Genomic DNA, 17,760 nt, shown 5'->3' on the forward strand with positions numbered 1-17,760 from the left:
CCCCCGCATCGGGCTCTCTGCTCAGCCAGGGAGCCTGCTCCCCAACCCCTGCCTGCTTCTCTGCCTACTTGCCGTCTCTATCTGTTAAATAAATAAATAAAATCTTTAAAAAAAATAAAATAAATAAAATAAAATCTTAAAAAAACAAAACTACAATCCCATTATTAGACTCTAGACTCGAGAGAATTAACGGTAACTCCCAGTATTCTCTGGTATCTAGTCCCTAGTTAAAGTTTCCCCAGTTGTCTCAGAAAAGTAGTTTCTGGCTGTTTTGTCTTGTCGGTCACGTAAGGAGCCAGTCAAAGCTCGGGGGCTTCTTTGCCTGCTGGGTCTTTTCCATTCTCTGTTACTCTGAAACACGGCCCCCACCAATCTTTTTCTCCCTTTTTCTAAAGATTTTATTTACTTATTTGTCGGACAGAGAGAGAGGGAGAGCACAAGCAGGGGGAGAAGCAGGCTCCCAACTGGGCAAGAAGCCCAATGCGGAGCTCCATCCCAGGACCCTGGGATCGTGACCTGAACCGAAGGCAGATGCTTAACTACTGAGCAACCCAGGCGCGCCCCCCCACCCCCGCCAGTATTCTTGATTCCTATTCCATGTCTGTTGGAATACCTCCAGTGACGGGGATCTCACTACCTCACATGGCAGCACCTCCACTGTCAGACAGCTGTGGTCACTGTCCAGTCGTTAAGACCCTCTTGTATCTTTCGGCTATTATGCAAGTCCGGTCCTCTCAGGATACCTCTCTGCAGTCAGGGGAGCTTCCCCTCTCCTGGCTGAAAGTCCCCAGGTCTTGCTCCTTTTACATAGAGGACGAGGTCTCCAGACCTCTCACCGCACTGGGAATGAGCAGCATTTTATTTCTCTCCCTCTAACGCTGCACTGCTCCCGGCTGATACAGCTCTCTGCCTGGAAGCACGCACTTGCCTTGACTCGGCCTTCATTTAAGTCCAGCTTTTGTGGTTTCTAGCGATGGAAACCAACTCAGACTGGCTTCAGAGAAACGCAGCAAAGCACAGATCAAATCCAGTGGCTCACCAAGCCGTTCCCACTGAGCAACCCCAGGGAGGGAGGGTTTGCCTCCCTGCAAACGGGCATCGTCACAAGGAATGCGACCGATTGACCTGCTGGCTCGCATGCACGCCAATCCGGACGGATCGCTGTCCCCAGGTAGCCCAGGCGTGGATCCTATGTCCTCGCTGACGTGGGGGGTGGCTGGGCGCGGGCATGAGAAACCACAATGGTGGCATCTGCCTTCCCGCCTCCCAGAACCACTCTCCAGGTGCGCGCAAGTTCCATCTCAGCCCGGTCTAGAGCCACGCGTCCTGCAATGCTACCAGGTTTTTAGAAAATTCATTTCTTCAGCACGCAGGAGAGGCCCACCCATTGCCTGTGCTCCGGGGGGTGGATGGGATAGAAATGAACCCCATGGGGCCCTAAGTCTGGATGACCCACAGCAGTCGGGGAGGCGGCCATGCCGAGAGACCGTGATGAGGAAATCAGGGCTGTGAGGGGCTCCCTGGAGGAGGCGGCATGTGCAGGGAGCCTAGAAAAGGGGTAGGTGGGTGTCTGGTGGGCACGTGGGAGCAACAGGGACAGAGGGGGAGGAGCGTTCTGGGAAGTGGGAACAGCACAGGCAAAGGCACAGAGGTGAGCAAGGACTTGGGAGTATCCAGCACCAGAGGAGGACTCAGTGGGGGGCACAGGCTGGGGATGGGGCTGCTCAGGAAGGCAGGACCCTATGGCGACTTCCAACCAGCACGGTGACACCTGTGGCCCCAGGATCGCCAAGCTCCATGGAACCTCCCCACTGTCTGGTACCCCTCAGGACCCGCCGCTCAACAGCCTGCCACCTCTCCCTTCCCTCTGGCCTCCACTCTAGAAAAACAAATGTAGGATAAAAACCACGTTTGGCGGTGCTCCGAGCGGGGCAGCTTCTGCACCAGCCTGCCCAATTCTGCGTGTACCACCCTTCCGCTCGATCTTCTCTGAGCCAGTCCCAAGAGGAACAAAAGCAAAAGTCACCCCCACGCCCCTGGATATGGAAACGGTCCGCCTTTCAAGTAATCGTCCAACACCAACTTGTTGAGGAGCGGACGGTGTTCCCGGCACGGCCTTTTCCACTCGGTTCTCCATTGGGTCAGCGCTGCACGGCTGTTGGAGGGACCCGGCAAGAGCATCAGTGTCCTTCCCTCGCCTGGCGCCCAGAAACGTGCTGCCTTCGAATCGAAATCTTCTTTGATTGGACAGTCCGAATATTCTTGGAAAGGCGAAGTTGGCCTTGATTTCCAAGCTGAGGGCTTCTGCGGGGCTCCCCCCTCTCCCACCTGCCTCCCCGGGGTCCTTGCCCCCCCCCAGGGAGCTGGGTCTCCCTGACACCTTGCTAAGTAAGGGAGTTGCATTTCCAAAGGTAGGCCAGAGGAGGTGGCAGCATCCCAGCCCAAAACACCTGCCCTGAGCCGTGTCACTTCTGTGCAGGGAGGTGGTAGGAACGGAGGCTACTGTCTGTGATGCCCATGATGCCCGGGGACCAGGCTCCAGCTCCCGCCCTGCGCCTTTGATTTCGAAACGTGGGGCGGGGGGTTTTTACAGTGGTCCATTCTTCTGTTAGGGGCTCACAGACCCCCATTAAGGCTCCATTATTCTTACTTTTACTGCCCCGCAGCCTTGTCCGCAGGTGGCCGTGGTTTGCCCAGGCATAAGTGCCTTCCTGTGCCCAGAGAGCCTGCAGAGAATGGACAAGATCAGCCCCGGGCTCCAGGCACTTGCTGTTGAAAGACCCCTGCCCTGGAAAGTCCCCTCCCTTAGAAGATAGATAGGAAAACTAACCGCTTGTTTGCTTTTCTGTAAACCGCTGGCTTTTAGGTATAAGATTAGGTTATTAATTGTGTGATTAATTGCTCTCTTGCCCTTCTGTAACTGCTTGGATTATAGAAATAATAGGGACGCCATGATGGCATTCCTACCCTCCCCCTTCTTGTTCCCCCTTCCCGCCTCTCTCTTTGCGAGCATGGGTCCGCAGACCCAATCCGCAAACTCCAAGTATGCCTTTTTCAAAGTTCAAACTGTCAACCAATCAGTTGCGCCCCACCCGAAACTTGTTTGTACCTTCCTATAAAAGACCCTGCTTCACTCCGGTCGGTGTGCTCGGTTAGCTGGAGCTGCCGAACACCCGCCGGTACCTGCGTGACAATAAACCTCTTGCTGTTTGCATCCAGTGGCAGTGTTGGATTCTTGGGTAAGAGGATCTGCGGGTCTTTCACTGTCCATTGACAGGTCAAAAGAAATCCTGAGGGGCGCCTGGGTGGCTCAGTGGGTTAAAGCCTCTGCCTGCAGCTCAGGTCATGATCTCAGGGTCCTGGGATGGAGCTGCACATGCACATCGGGCTCTCTGCTCAGCTGGGAGCCTGCTTCCTCCTCTCTCTCTCTGCCTGCCTCTCTGCCTACTTGTGATCTCTGCCTGTCAAATAAATAAATACAATCTTTAAAAAAACAAAAACCAAAAACAAAAGCAAAAAAAAAAAAAAAAAATCCTCAGGTCCTTCTTGAAGGAAGGGTGCTCCTGGCGTTGAGGGACAGCAGTTGCCCTGGGGAAGGGAAAGAGGGCGGCCTGGAACCCAGGGTGTGGGGGAGACGAACCTTGCTGTCTACTCAGGGATGAGGTGTGAATGTTGTCCACTGTGCACATAAAATGTCCTTCCATGAATGTTTTATGTACTTGAGCATGTACAGATCTACACACACACTTACCTCTCAGAAGAGTATGAGAGTCCAGAGAGTTTGGGGAGTCCAGAAATGTGAGATCGGTTTTGAAAGGGAATGGGGGACTGGAAGGGCCTATTCAGCCAGAGCAGCCCCACCCGGCTGAACTGCCGTTTCTGCTTAAATTGGCCTTGCCCCCTCCTCCCAGGGGAACTGATTTAAAAGCAAGTCCGGGAAACCAGTCCCAGGTAACAAAGTCCAAGTACAAGGGTGGGTCAGGCCAGGTGGAGGTATTCAATCAGTCCGGGGGAGGGGGGGAGCGCGCATACTGTCTCCTAGCTACCAAGGAGTATGGGTCCCCGCCCTTTGGGAGCCTTTTGGCGCCAATCCTAACCAAGGTGTGATAGGCTGGTTCAAATGTCTACTAGGGTAAATTGTAATTCAGTTGGTCGCCTAGCATCACTGTGGAGTTTCCTGTGTGTGTTACAATCTCATTGGCCACCTGTGCGTGGCCAGGCCCAACCACACGGCCTTTGCTCTATAAAATTAGTCTGGGGGGGCACCTGGGTGGCTCAGTGGGCTGGCTTAGGTCATGATGTCAGGGTCCTGGGATCGAGTCCCGCATCAGGCTCTCTGCTCAGCGGGGAGCCTGCTTCCCTCTCTCTCTCTGCCTGCCTCTCTGCCTACTTGTGATCTTTTAAATAATCTTTAAAAAAAAAAAAAAAGTTAGTCTGGGAAGCAGGGAGGGGTTGTCCTCTCTGGAGGGGCGCCCCCAACAGGTATGTTTGACGGGTCGGTCTGATTCCTGATGCTTGGCATGAAAGACCCTTCCCCCAGATATTAAGTACTTAACCGCTCTCTTGCTTTTCTGTAACTGCTTGGCTTTTAGGATGTAATATTTAGGGATTGACTAATTAACTGCTCTCTTGCTTTTCTGTAACCGCTTGGCTTTTAGAAAACAATGATAGTTGGTAGTTTCATAATAGCTGCTTCATAGCAGGATATGGCACTCCCTGCAAATAGCTTTCTCGGGTAAGATAGGGCCTAATGCCTGACCACATAGGCAGAGGGTCCTATAGTCACGTTGGTCACGTAGGCAGGGGGCCCCGCATAGTCCTGTAGACAGGATGTTTTTCTGCTGAGTAACAAGGTCTAACTTCCCCTCTTTGTTTCTCCTTCCCGCCTTTTTCATCTCGCGCAGGGGTCTGGGGGGGGTCTCCCAAAGCCAATCCGCTAACACCAAGTATGCCTTTTTCAAAAGTTCAAATTGTCAACCAATCAGCTCCGCTCCACCCAAAACTTGTTTGTACCTGTCTATAAAAATCTTGCACCACCCCAGCCTGGGGTGCTCAGCTAGCAGGAGCTGCTGACCACCCGCAGGCGCCCGTGCTACACTACAATAAAGAACCTCTTGCTGTTTGCATCCTGTGGCAGTGCTGAATTCTTGGGTAAGGGGATCCGCGGGTCTTTCATTTGGAGGTCCCACCAAGACCACCGGACTCCTGCCCAAGGATCCAACCGACTCCCACCCGGAGGTAAGCTGGCCAGCATAATAACTGTGTTCTTGTCTCCTGTCTCGTGTTTTCTTCCGTTCTGCCTATTCACCTGTATAGGATTGTACAACAGCGCGTTGTTGCTTCGTATTTTGGGCAGCTTGAGAAGGAGTTGACGAACTCGGACTTCTCCCCTGCCACCCTGGGGGACGTCCCCAGGGATAGAGGGGCCCGCTTTTTCGGGGCCCCACAAGTATCCGAGGGATACATTTGTTTGTCCATCACAGAGGAGCCTCTTGGTTCCCCTGGGCTGGTTTTATCCGCCACAGGGAGACCTCATGGTCCCCCTGGGCCAGGTGAATTTGTACGTTCGGTCTTGGACCGAAATCGCGCAGCGTCCTTCTTGTTAATTGTTTTGTGTGTCTTACGTATTGTCCTTGGTGTTTTCTTTGACTCTAAAATGGGGCAAACACTTGCCACCCCCTTAAGTCTCACCTTAGGTCACTGGAGAGATATCCAAATTCGAGCCAACAACCTGCCGGTGGAAATTAAAAGAAAAAAATGGCAGACTCTCTGCACTTCAGAGTGGCCCACCCTAAATGTTGGGTGGCCCAAAGAGGGAACCTTTAACATTAATGTTATTGTGCAGGTCAAGGAGCGAATCTTCAATCAGGGACCCCAAGGCCATCCGGACCAAGTACCTTATATCGTAGTCTGGGAAAGCCTGGTTGATGATCCTCCTCCTTGGGTCTCTCCCTTCGCTCACCCAAAGCCTAAACCCCTTCTAGACACTACAACTCCCCCAGCACCCTCCACTCCCCCTGCTCCACACCCTATCCTAATTCCTACCGACCCTCCCAAACCTTCTTCCTCTTCTAACCTATATCCTATAATCCCTACTGACCCTCCCAAACCTTCTTCTTCCTCTAATAACGATCCCTCCTCTCCGAGGCATCCCAAACCACAAAAGGTCCTTCCTCCTGAAGACTCCCCCTTAATAGACCTCCTAACCGAAGAACCTCCCCCTTATCGTCCTCCTCCTCCTGTACAGGCACTAGATTCCACAGGGGAGCCAGATCACCCCCCTGAAGGAGACGACCCCTTGCCATCCCCAATCGCGGGAAGACTTAGAGGTCGCACGGGCGCCAACTTCCAAGCTCTTTCCCCTGCGCCAAGGAAGAGAGCCAGGGAACCTCCAATATTGGCCCTTCTCAGCCTCTGACTTATACAATTGTTAGTCCCATAACCCTTCCTTTTCACAGGACCCCGTAGCCCTAACCGCCTTAATTGAATCCATTCTAGTCACACATCAGCCTACCTGGGACGGGATTGCCAACAGCTCTTGCAGGCTCTCCTCACCACCGAGGAGAGACCAAAGGTTTTCTTGGAGGCCAGAAAGAACGTCTTAGGAGAGGACAGAAGGCCCACACAACTCCCCAATGTGATAGATGCTACCTTCCCTTTGACCCGCCCCGGGCTGGGATTTCAATACAGCTGGAGGTAGGGCCCACCTACACCTTTACCGCCAGTTACTTATAGCAGGTCTCCATAATGCGGGGCGCCGCCCCACCAATTTGGCTCAGGTAAGACAGGTGACTCAGGGGACAGAGGAATCTCCAACCCCTTTTCTAGAAAGGCTTAAGGACGCTTATTGTAGGTATACGCCTTCCGACCCAGATAGTAATGAACAGAGAGGAAATGTTTGAATGGCATTCATTTGGCAGTCAGCACCAGATATCAGAAATAAACTACAGCGTTTGGAGAATCTACAAGATTTCTCTTTACAAGATTTATTAAAGGAGGCAGAAAAGATTTTTAATAAAAGAGAAACTCAGGGAAAAAAAGGAGGAATGACTTAGGAAGTTGCAGGAGGAAAGAGAGGAAAAACTAAAGAAGGAAGCTGAAGAAAGGGAAGAGAAGCGAGAACGTAAACGAAACAAGGAACTTAGTAAAATCTTGGCCGCCGTAGTGCAAGGCAGCCAGGGCTTAGAGGTAGGGAAGCCAGACAGGGAGGGAGACATAAGGAGACCTCGGATAGACCGGGACCGATGGGCCTACTGCAAAGAGAGGACCTTGGGCCAAGAACTGCCCGAAGAACCCTCAACGCCTTAGGGGAAATGCTAAGCAAGTTAGCATTAAGTGACCGAATGGCATGGGTTCAAGGAGCAACAGGAGGAAAGCAATATAGATGGACTACGGAAAGAAAAGTACATCTGGCTTCAGGTAAAGTTTCTCATTCGTTCCTTCATGTGCCTGACTGCCCCTACCCACTCCTGGGGAGAGCTTTATTAACCAAGCTCAAGGCCCAAATCCATTTTGAGCCACAAGGGGCCACTGTGACCGGCCCCAATGGGACTCCTCTACACATCCTTACCCTACAGTTAGAAGAAGAATACAGACTACATGAGAAGCCCCCTCAAGCTCAGAGAGACATAGAATCCTGGCTTATGTCTTCCCCGAATGCCTGGGCGGAAACCGGAGGAATGGGACTAGCTATTCAGCAGCCCCCATTCACATACAGTTAAAGGCAACCGCCGTTCCTTCCTGTCAATGTTAAGCAGTACCCCATGTCCAATGAGGCCTATCAGGGCATCAAACCGCACATACGGCGGTTACTAGACCAGGGCATTTTGGCCCCATGCCGGTCTCCCTGGAACACTCCTCTGTTACCTGTCAAGAAACCTGGCACCAATGATTACCGACCAGTTCGGGACCTAAGAGAGGTCAATAAGAGGGTAGAGGACATCCACCCTACAGTGCCCAACCCTGACAACTTACTTAGCACCCTGCCTCCAACCCACTCCTGGTTTACAGTCCTAGATCTCAAAGATGCTTTTTTCTGTTTGAGACTGAGTCCTCAGAGTCAGCCCCTCTTCGCCTTTGAATGGAGGGATCCGGATTTGGGAATATCAGGTCAGTTAACCTGGACACGGCTACCACAAGGGTTTAAGAATAGCCCAACGCTGTTCGACGAAGCTCTTCACCGGGACCTAGCCGACTTCCGGGTAAGACATCCCTCTCTGATCCTGCTTCAATATGTCGATGACATCCTATTAGCAGCTACCAATAAAGAGGACTGCCAAACAGGTACTGGGGATCTCCTACTGACCCTAGGCCAATTGGGATATAGGGCATCCGCAAAGAAAGCCCAGATTTGCCAGACTAAAGTCACCTACCTGGGCTATGAGTTATATAACGGCCAACAATGGCTGACGGCTGCAAGGAAAGAGACTATATCTAGTATTCCCACACCTCAAAACCACAGGCAACTGCGGGAATTCCTAGGAACGGCGGGCTTTTGTAGACTATGGATCCCGCGGTTTGCAGAAATAGCGGCTCCTCTGTACCCCTTAACTAAACAAGATACTCCTTTTGTTTGGACTGAGCAACAGCAGCAGGCGTTTGATCCTATCAAACGAGCACTCCTTAAATCTCCAGCATTAGGCCTGCCAGACATAACAAAACCCTTCGACCTCTTTATTGATGAAAAACAAGGATTTGCTAAGGGGGTCCTAACTCAAAGACTCGGGCCTTGGAGACGCCCTATTGCCTACCTCTCCAAGAAGTTAGACCCCGTGGCGGTGGGCTGGCCACCATGTCTAAAAATGATAGCAGCAATCGCGGTCCTCATCAAGGACGCAACCAAACTGACTTGAGGACAGCCCCTAACCGTCCTGGCTCCACATACAGTGGAATCTTTAATCTGCCAACCACCGGACCGCTGGCTGTCTAACGCCCGCCTGACTCACTATCAGTCCCTCTTAACCCCGCAACCTTCTTGCCCACTCTTGGAGAGGCACCATTGCATGACTGCCACCAGATCCTTGCTGGAACGCATGGGACACGGCCCGACCTAACTGATCAGCCCATGAAGGATGCAGACCTGACCTGGTATACCGATGGCAGTAGCTACCTGCAGGAGCGGCCATCACGACCGACTCTCAAATTGTATGGGCGAGCGCGCTGCCAGAAGGCACCTCGGCGCAGCGGGCAGAATTAATTGCCCTAACCCAGGCCCTCCAACTGGCAGAAGGTCAGAACCTTAATGTCTATACAGACAGCAGATATGCTTTTGCCACTGCCCATGTTCACGGAGAGATCTATCGGCGGAGGGGACTGCTAACCTCAGGCGGCAAAGAGATTAAAAATAAGACTGAAATATTGGCCCTATTAAAGGCCTTATTTCTCCCCAAGAAGCTGAGCATAATACACTGCCCTGGCCACCAAAAAGGGGATACCCCCGAGGCGAGAGGAAACCGCCTGGCTGATGCGACGGCCAAACAGGCAGCTTTGGGGCCCCAGCTATTAACTGTCACTATACCCACTGGGACAGGAGAGACAGATGGGACACCCATTTGGAATTATGAGGAGGCCGACTTGGACTTCGTACAGAAGTTAGGGGCCGATTACAACTCAGCCCTGAACCGATGGGAATACCAAGGAAAAGCCATAATGCCCATAAAAATGGCAAAAGAATTAATAAATCACCTTCACCAGCTGACCCAGTTGAGTGCAAGTAAAATGAAGACCCTAATGAATAGGGCAGATCTAAAAGACTTTATCCCCAAAAGAAACTTCCTTCTTCATCAAGCGGCCGCTAATTGCAAAGCCTGCGCTCAAGTCAATCCTGGAAAAACTGTTCTTGGACCAGGTGTCCGGGTACGTGGTCATCGGCCTGGCACACATTGGGAAGTTGACTTTACCGAGATTACACCTGGCATGTATGGATATAAATATCTCTTAGTTTTTTGAGATACCTTTTCAGGATGGGTAGAAGCCTTTCCTACCAAAAAGGAAACTGCCAACATAGTTGCCAAGAAATTGCTGGAAGAAATTTTCCCAAGGTATGGAATGCCCGAGGTACTGGGGTCTGACAAGGGGCCTGCCTTTGTCTCCCAGGTAAGTCAGTCGGTGGCCAAGCTCCTGGGGATTGATTGGAGACTACATTGTGCTTATAGACCCCAGAGTTCAGGACAGGTAGAAAGAATGAATAGAACCATTAAGGAGACTTTAACTAAATTACTGCTTGAAACTGGCTCTAAAGATTGGGTATTGCTCCTACCTTCAGCACACCCCAGGCCCGCATGGCCTAACTCCCTTTGAAATTCTCTATGGCGCTCCGCCCCCTGCTGTCACATTCTTTGCGCCAGATATCTCTGCTCATTCCCCTTCCCCCTCTATACAGGCCCATCTGCAAGCCTTGCAGCTGGTACAACAAGAGGTCTGGAAGCCCCTGGCAGCCGCCTACAAGGAGAAACTTAACACCTCACTGCGGCCCCCATCCCTATAAAATCGGGGACACCGTCTGGGTCCGCAGACATCGAGCCACAAACCTTGAACCCCGTTGGAAGGGACCCCACACGGTACTCCTGACAACACCCACGGCACTGAAGGTCGACGGAATCGCAGCCTGGATCCACGCCTCCCACGTGAAAGCAGCGCGCCCGGAAGAACAAACCGGACACCTTCGGGACTCAGAATGGACCGTCCAAGGCTCCTCGAATCCACTAAAGATAAGACTTATTCGCCATTAATTTTGCTCTTTTCCTGTTCTCTCCTTTCTTTCTTCTCTCTTATAGAAGGGACTAGCCCACATCTACCTAAGCAGTTAACCTGGCAAGTTCTCTCTCAAACGGGGGAAGTTGTCTGGTCGATCACGGGCTTACATACCCCCGGCACTTGGTGGCCTACTCTCACCCCTGATTTTTGTCAGCTAGCGGCAGGATTAGATACTTGGGATATCCCAACACAGGACCCTCGGAAATTACAATCCTATATGGGGCCCAGACCCCAACAAATGACTGCCCCTGGATGTAGCAGCCCCACTGCCAGGTGCAGGCTGGCCCAGTCCGATTTCTATGTATGCCCCAAAGATGGTAGGAGCTGGGCCACAGCCTACCGATGCGGGGGATATGAAGAATACTTTTGTTATGAATGGGGTTGCGAGACCACTGGAGATGCCTATTGGGGCCCAACCTCTTCCTGGGACTCAATAACTGTTAAAAGAAATTACACCCAGCCCGATGCTGATGGGCACACCTGTTATTTCGCAAAAGGCAGCAATGGGGGAAATGCCAACTGGAAAAAGCCCTTGTCGTTGCCACTAAAGATTGTTTTCACTGACGCGGGACGGCGGGTGACAGAATGGCAACTAGGATATACATGGGGCTTTAGATGGTACCTCGCGGGAAAAGACAGAGGCGTCATCTTTAAGATCAAACTTAAGGTTGAAAGCCCCCCTGACCCGTCCAATAGGACCGAACTTAGTCCTACCAGACCAAAAAGGCCCCCGCCTAACACCCACCATCACTAATGTTCCAGCTAGAAATAATCCCCCCCCTACCCTAATGGCTCCTCTACTTCCTCCTCCCCTGTATCCCTGGTTCCAGACACGCCTTCTCTTGGGACTGGAGACCAACTCATTAACCTGATAATAGGGGCATACAAAGCCCTCAATTATTCCGATCCCACTCGTCCTAAGGACTGTTGGCTCTGCCTAGTCTCCAACCCCCCCTTATTATGAAGGTATAGCTACTGTCGCTAATTTCACCAACCACACTACCCCCCAGGGACTATGTTTAGGCACAGTGCCCACCTTCCATCAGGCACTATGTAACACGACTGCTGCCATTACTCCCGGTGATTACTATTTAAAAGCACCCAATGGAACATATTGGGCTTGTAACACCAGCTTAACCCCTTGTATCGCTGCCCGGCTTTTAAATGCCACTGCAGATTACTGCATTTTAGTCCAGCTTTGGCCCAGGATAACTTACCACAGTTCAGAAACCGTCCTCGACCTCTATGAAGGGAAAGAAAAGTTCCGATATCGGAGGGAACCTATAACCCTGACAATAGCTCTGTTGTTAGGAATTGGAGGAATAACAGCAGGTATTGGAACAGGAACTTCTGCCTTACTTCAAGGCAATCGGCTTATGCAGTTACAAGTCGCTATGACTGCTGATCTTGAGGCTATAGAGAAATCAATTACGGCCTTAGAAAAATCCTTAACTTCCCTCTCAGAGGTCCTGTTACAGAATAGAAGGGGGTTAGATTTACTATTCCTAAAAGAGGGAGGACTATGCGCAGCCTTAAAAGAGGAATGCTGTTTTTATGCTGATCAGACGGGGGTGGCTAGGGAGAGAGATTGGCCCAAAGGAGAAGGGATTTTGAATCCCAGCAAGGCTGGTTTGAAGGCTGGTTCAATCCATCACCTTGGTTCACCACTTTATTATCAACCCTCATGGGGCCCCTTATTATTCTATTACTGATTTTATCACTTGGCCCTTGCATCCTAAGTAAGCTTGCCTTTTTCATCGCGCGTGCGGGTCTCCCAAAGCCAATCTGCTAACACCAAGTATGCCTTTTTCAAAAGTTCAAATTGTCAACCAATCAGCTCCGCTCCACCCAAAACTTGTTTGTACCTGTCTATAAAAATCTTGCACCAGGACACCTGGGTGGCTCAGTGGGTTAAGCCTCTGCCTTTGGCTCAGGTCATGATCCCAGGGTCCTGGGATCGAGTCCCGCATCGGGCTTTCTGCTCTGCAGGTAGCCTGCTTCCTCCTCTCTTTCTGCCTGCCTCTCTGCCTACTTGTGATCTCTGTCAGATAAATAAAGAAAAAATCTTTAAAAAAAAAAAAAATCTTGCACCACCCCAGCCTGGGGTGCTCAGCTAGCAGGAGCTGCTGACCACCCGCGGGTGCCCGAGCTACACTACAATAAAGAACCTCTTGCTGTTTGCATCCTGTGGCAGTGTTGAATTCTTGGGTAAGGGGATCCGCGGGTCTTTCAGGCGCAAAATAAAGCTTTGCTTGACCTTCGCTTTGTATCAGTCTCGCTCCTTTAATCACGGACCCGTTATTGGGGTACCCAATTTGGGGGGACCCAACAGGGACACCTGGGTGGCTCAGTCAGTTGAGCGTCTGCCTTCAGCTCAGGTCATGATCCCAGGGTCCTGGGATCGAGCCCCACATCGGGCTCTCTGCTCGGCGGGGAGCCTGCTTCCCTTCCTCTCTCTCTGCCTGCCTCTCTGCCTACTTGTGATCTCTGTCTGTCAAATAAATAAATAAAATCTTTAAAAAAAAAAGAAAAAGAAAAAGAAAATGCGTCCATTGAGAAAGTCGGGGAGGGGGGTGGTGGTGACAGGGACAGCTAGGAAGGAGGAATGGCACAGGTACAGACACACAGGCTGGGCAAAGCGGGATGTGTCTATGGGATCCTGAGCCCTGTAAGGCTGTCACTGAGGCCCTCTGGGGAGCTCAAGCCCTTTGGGTGGGCAGCCCTGGCAGGGGAGGAGCCCTCCAGGGAAATCTTGAGGGTCAGAAAGGGCTTAGGACAGAAGGGGTCAGGGATGGTGAAGAAAGCAAGCCAAGGCTTCAAGGGACAAAAGGGTTCCCATTGGGGACCTGACTGTCACTTAAGGATACTGCCCTCAACAGATAAACAGGTGGGGCCTAATAGAGGTCCCTGGGGCACCCCCCCCCCCAGGCCTGTCCTCCAGGCAGACTGACCCATTCTTCAGGCACTTACTTGCTCGTCCCAATCCACAGCATGGAATCTAGGCCAACCCACACGGTTCCCACTTGAGCTCCATGGAGATGGTCAGAGCCTGGGACCAAGGCTGGAATGCAGGCTGTCCACACCCTGGGATGCGTCTGGCCTGAGCCTGCCCAGCCCCTGGGCCCGTGGCGAGCACCTCTTTCCTTCCCAAGAATATGCTGCCGGGTACGGGAGCCACTAGCTACCTGTCACTACTTAGACTTCAGTGTCCATTAATGAAAATTAAATACCAGTTCCACAACCACATTATTGGGACACAGCCACAAGTGCTCCGTGAAGACCCCCTCAGGTGTTTCTGATTTTGCATACCAAAGCGACCTGGAATTTTTCTCATCACCCACTCCTTGAAATGGTCAACGAGACAGAAACTATTTCAAATGCACAGCTGCAATGGCATAAAAGAGAAATCTCCAGATGCTGGAAACAAGAGGGCCCTGTCCCCAGCAGCTGACAGCTAATGAGCTCACCCTGCTTCTGCCCTGTGCTGAGGAAAGGGTGGGCGGCAGGGGCTGGGCCATAGAGCCCAGGTGGGGACAGGAGACGGCCCTGGGACACACCCAAGGCCAGAGGGGGTCCCGAGACCTCTGAGAAGTGAACCGGGGACCTTGAAAAAATGTGCCCATCTACAGGGAGGTGACAAGCACGCTTTGTCTGTTTCACCCCGAGAATCCACAACTCCCAGCCCAGCATCATGTGGTTGGAGATGTCAATGTACCAGACTCAGACGGTCCAGAAAGTCCCAGGCCAAACACTGACATAAATACTGGGCCTAGTCTGGTGATACTCCCGGGGCATAAGCGAAGGAAGCCATGCTCCATTCTATCCAGGCCACAACACATTTTATTGGAGGCAAGGATCATTAAGAACCAGTTATCCTGGGGGACCTGGGTGGCTCAGTGGGTTAAGCCGCTGCCTTCGGCTCAGTTCATGATCTCAGGGTCCTGGGATCGAGTCCCGCAGGGAGCTTGCTTCCCTCTCTCTCTCTCTCTCTCTGCCTGCCTCTCTGTCTACTGTGATCTCTCTGGGTCAAATAAATAAATAAAATCTTAAAAAAAAAAAAAAAAAAAAAAACAACAGTTACCCTAAGGATGAGCTCACACTAAGAAATGTCAAATCGCAGGGCACCTGGGTGGCTCAGTGGGTTAAGCCTCTGCCTTCTGCTCAGGTCATGATCCTAGAGTCCTGGGATCGAGCCCTGCATTGGGCTCTCTGCTGGGAGGGGAACCTGCTTCCCCCTCTCTCTCTCTGCCTGCCTCTCTGCCTATCTGTGATCTCTCTCTGTCAAATAAATAAATAAAATCTTTAAAGAAAAATAGCTAAACTCAAAACTAGCAAGCTGGGAGACATGTCTGCAGAACAGATTTTCTATGCCCAGAATGCACAGAGAGCTAAAATGAGGGGAAGTTAGAAGGCATCAAGGAGAGAATAACAGAAGTGAACACAGCTCTAGGAGGATCCTCCAAGGAGAAAGAAAGAACAGGGGAAGGGCAAGGTTTAAAGACTAACAAAGTCTACATGTTCAAAACTAACAAAAGGTATTTTAAAGATTTTTAAGATTCAAGAAGTGAAAACCCTACCCATGCTTAGAAATGGTAAGTCTTCATTTAGAAACCATTACAGTGAATGCACAGAACAAAAGCAAAAACGGAAAAAAAATAAGTTTAAAGCTACCAGAGGGGGTCAAAATGTTGATTATCTGACCATAATGATAAGGGAGCAGAAGGCAAGCGGAGGACGGCTAACACCCCAAAACCACCTCCAGCCCCCCCACTCCCTGCACCCCAGACTCCTGGATGTGAGATCTATGTGACATTCCTCCAGGAAACTCACAACCCTCTTTTTCTAAGCCATTTGAGAGAGAGCAAACACAAACCAGGGAAGAGGCAAAGTGAGAGGGAGAAGCTGACTTCCTGTTTAGGTGGGGCTCGATCCCAGGACCTGGAGATCCTGACCGTGACCTAAGCCAAGGCAGAACCATCTGGAGCTACCCAGCCGCCCCTCCAGAATGTCTTAATGTTAATGCTTTGCCAGAGGGAAAAACAAGCTTAGCTTGACAATAGCAAGGCCTCCAGTAGCCTGAGGGTCTCCTTCAGCAGATGAAAGGCCTTGGGGCACTTCCCTTTTTCCTTACCTCCCCTCCCCAAACTCCCAAGTGTATGATCAGCTATTCCTCATAACCCCAGTGCAGCTCTTTTCTGCCCAAGGGTCTTGACTCTGTGCCTTAAATAAAATGACCTTTTTGCACCACAGACAATTCTAGATTTTGTTCTCGGCCATGGGCATGGGACCTCACCAACATTCCAAAACTACATCAGGAAGACCGACAGCAGAGGGGCACCTTCTGGCTGGCTCAGACAGAGGAGTGGGCGACTCCTGATCGCAGGGTCTGAGTTTGAGCTAACTTAAAACATAAAGAGTTCTAGGGCCCTTCTCTTGTTTGGGATTAACGTTAGGCTTTGTGGAATCAAAACTGCATTCTGGGTGGCTCAGTGGGTTAAAGTAGTGAAGAGGGGGTGCAAGGCGCCAGCTCCTGCTTTGTCCTCAGCCAGCCTCCTGCTCCCTCATCAAAAGCCTCTGCCTTTGGCTCAGGTCATGATCCTGGGGTCCTGGGATCGAGCCCCGCATCTGGCTCTCTGCTCAGCGGGGAGCCTGCTTCCCCCTCTCTGCCTGTCTCTCTGCCTACTTGTGATCTCTGTCTGTCAAATAGATAAAAATCTTTTTAAAAAATGCGTGCTGGGTACTGCATGACAACCTCTAAAATAGTTGAAATAGAATTATAAGAAAGGTTGGAAGAAGGAATAAAAGATATTGACCAACTTAATATAAGGACATAAATACATCAGTCATCACAATAAATGGAAATGGACTAACTTGCCAATTCTCGGGTATAGTGATTATATCTATTAGTAATATGTAACCATCGGCTACTTGCAAGAGTCTCACCTAAAAATACAAAGATTCAGAAAAGCTAAATGTAAGGAGATGAGGGGAAAACAGACAGGGCAAAAGAAAGCTGGTATGCAGGTGTGTCTGACACATTAGTATGGACATATTCAAGCTGACTGTAAGGCAAAAACAGAACAAAACAAAACACTTGTAGGAAAAAGGAGGGTCATGATTTGATGTTAAAAGGATCAGACTGATGAAGTCCCAGAACCTAAGTCAGGTTCGGTGGGGTGAGGTTCGGAGCTGATGACTAAAGAAAGAATTCTTAAGACATCTTTGGTGCAAAATGGTGGTTTATTATTTTTTTTTTTTAAGATTTTATTTATTTATCAGAGAGAGAGAAGGGGAGAGAGCGAGCACAGGCAGACAGAATGGCAGGCAGAGGCAGAGGGAGAAGCAGGCTCCCCGCTGAGCAAGGAGCCCATGTGGGACTCGATCCCAGGACGCTGGGATCATGACCTGAGCCGAAGGCAGCTGCTTAACCAACTGAGCCACCCAGGCGTCCCCAAAATGGTGGTTTATTAAAGCACGGGAACAGGACCCGTGGGCAGGAAGAGCTGCGGCTGCCCCGGGTTGTGAGGAGTGGTTGGTTATATACACAGGAGTTGGGTAGGTGAGGACAAAGGGGTGTTCAGAAGGGCTATTGGGGCAAAGAATACTATCAGGATATTGAAGGCTTAGTTGCTATCAAGTAAAGACAATTGGAAGTCTGGCGGAATGTTACATTCCTGCTATCAAGCATCCTTGTTAATGAGATTTAGGTTTAGAAGAAATTTAACTTTTTTACTTTTCCTTCTACTTCCACCTCCTTCGGTTTTTTTATGGAGGGGAGGGTGACATTAGGCTTGAGGAACTGAGTTCTGTGTCTTTGGAAATTGGGCTATTGATAAGGTAACTTCTTTGTTGTAATCTCAAGGACATTTGCAAACCAAGGGAGACTCCGATCTTGCAGGATGGTGATCTCAGCAAGTTAACTATTTATCATTTTATGGCAGTCAAGGGTGCCTGAGGAATGCTACACCTATGGAGGGGAGCGGATGAAGGGGGGGGGTGCAAGGC

The sequence above is a fragment of the Mustela nivalis genome, assembly GCF_964662115.1.
Source record: "Mustela nivalis genome assembly, chromosome: 19".
Lineage (NCBI taxonomy): Eukaryota > Metazoa > Chordata > Mammalia > Carnivora > Mustelidae > Mustela > Mustela nivalis.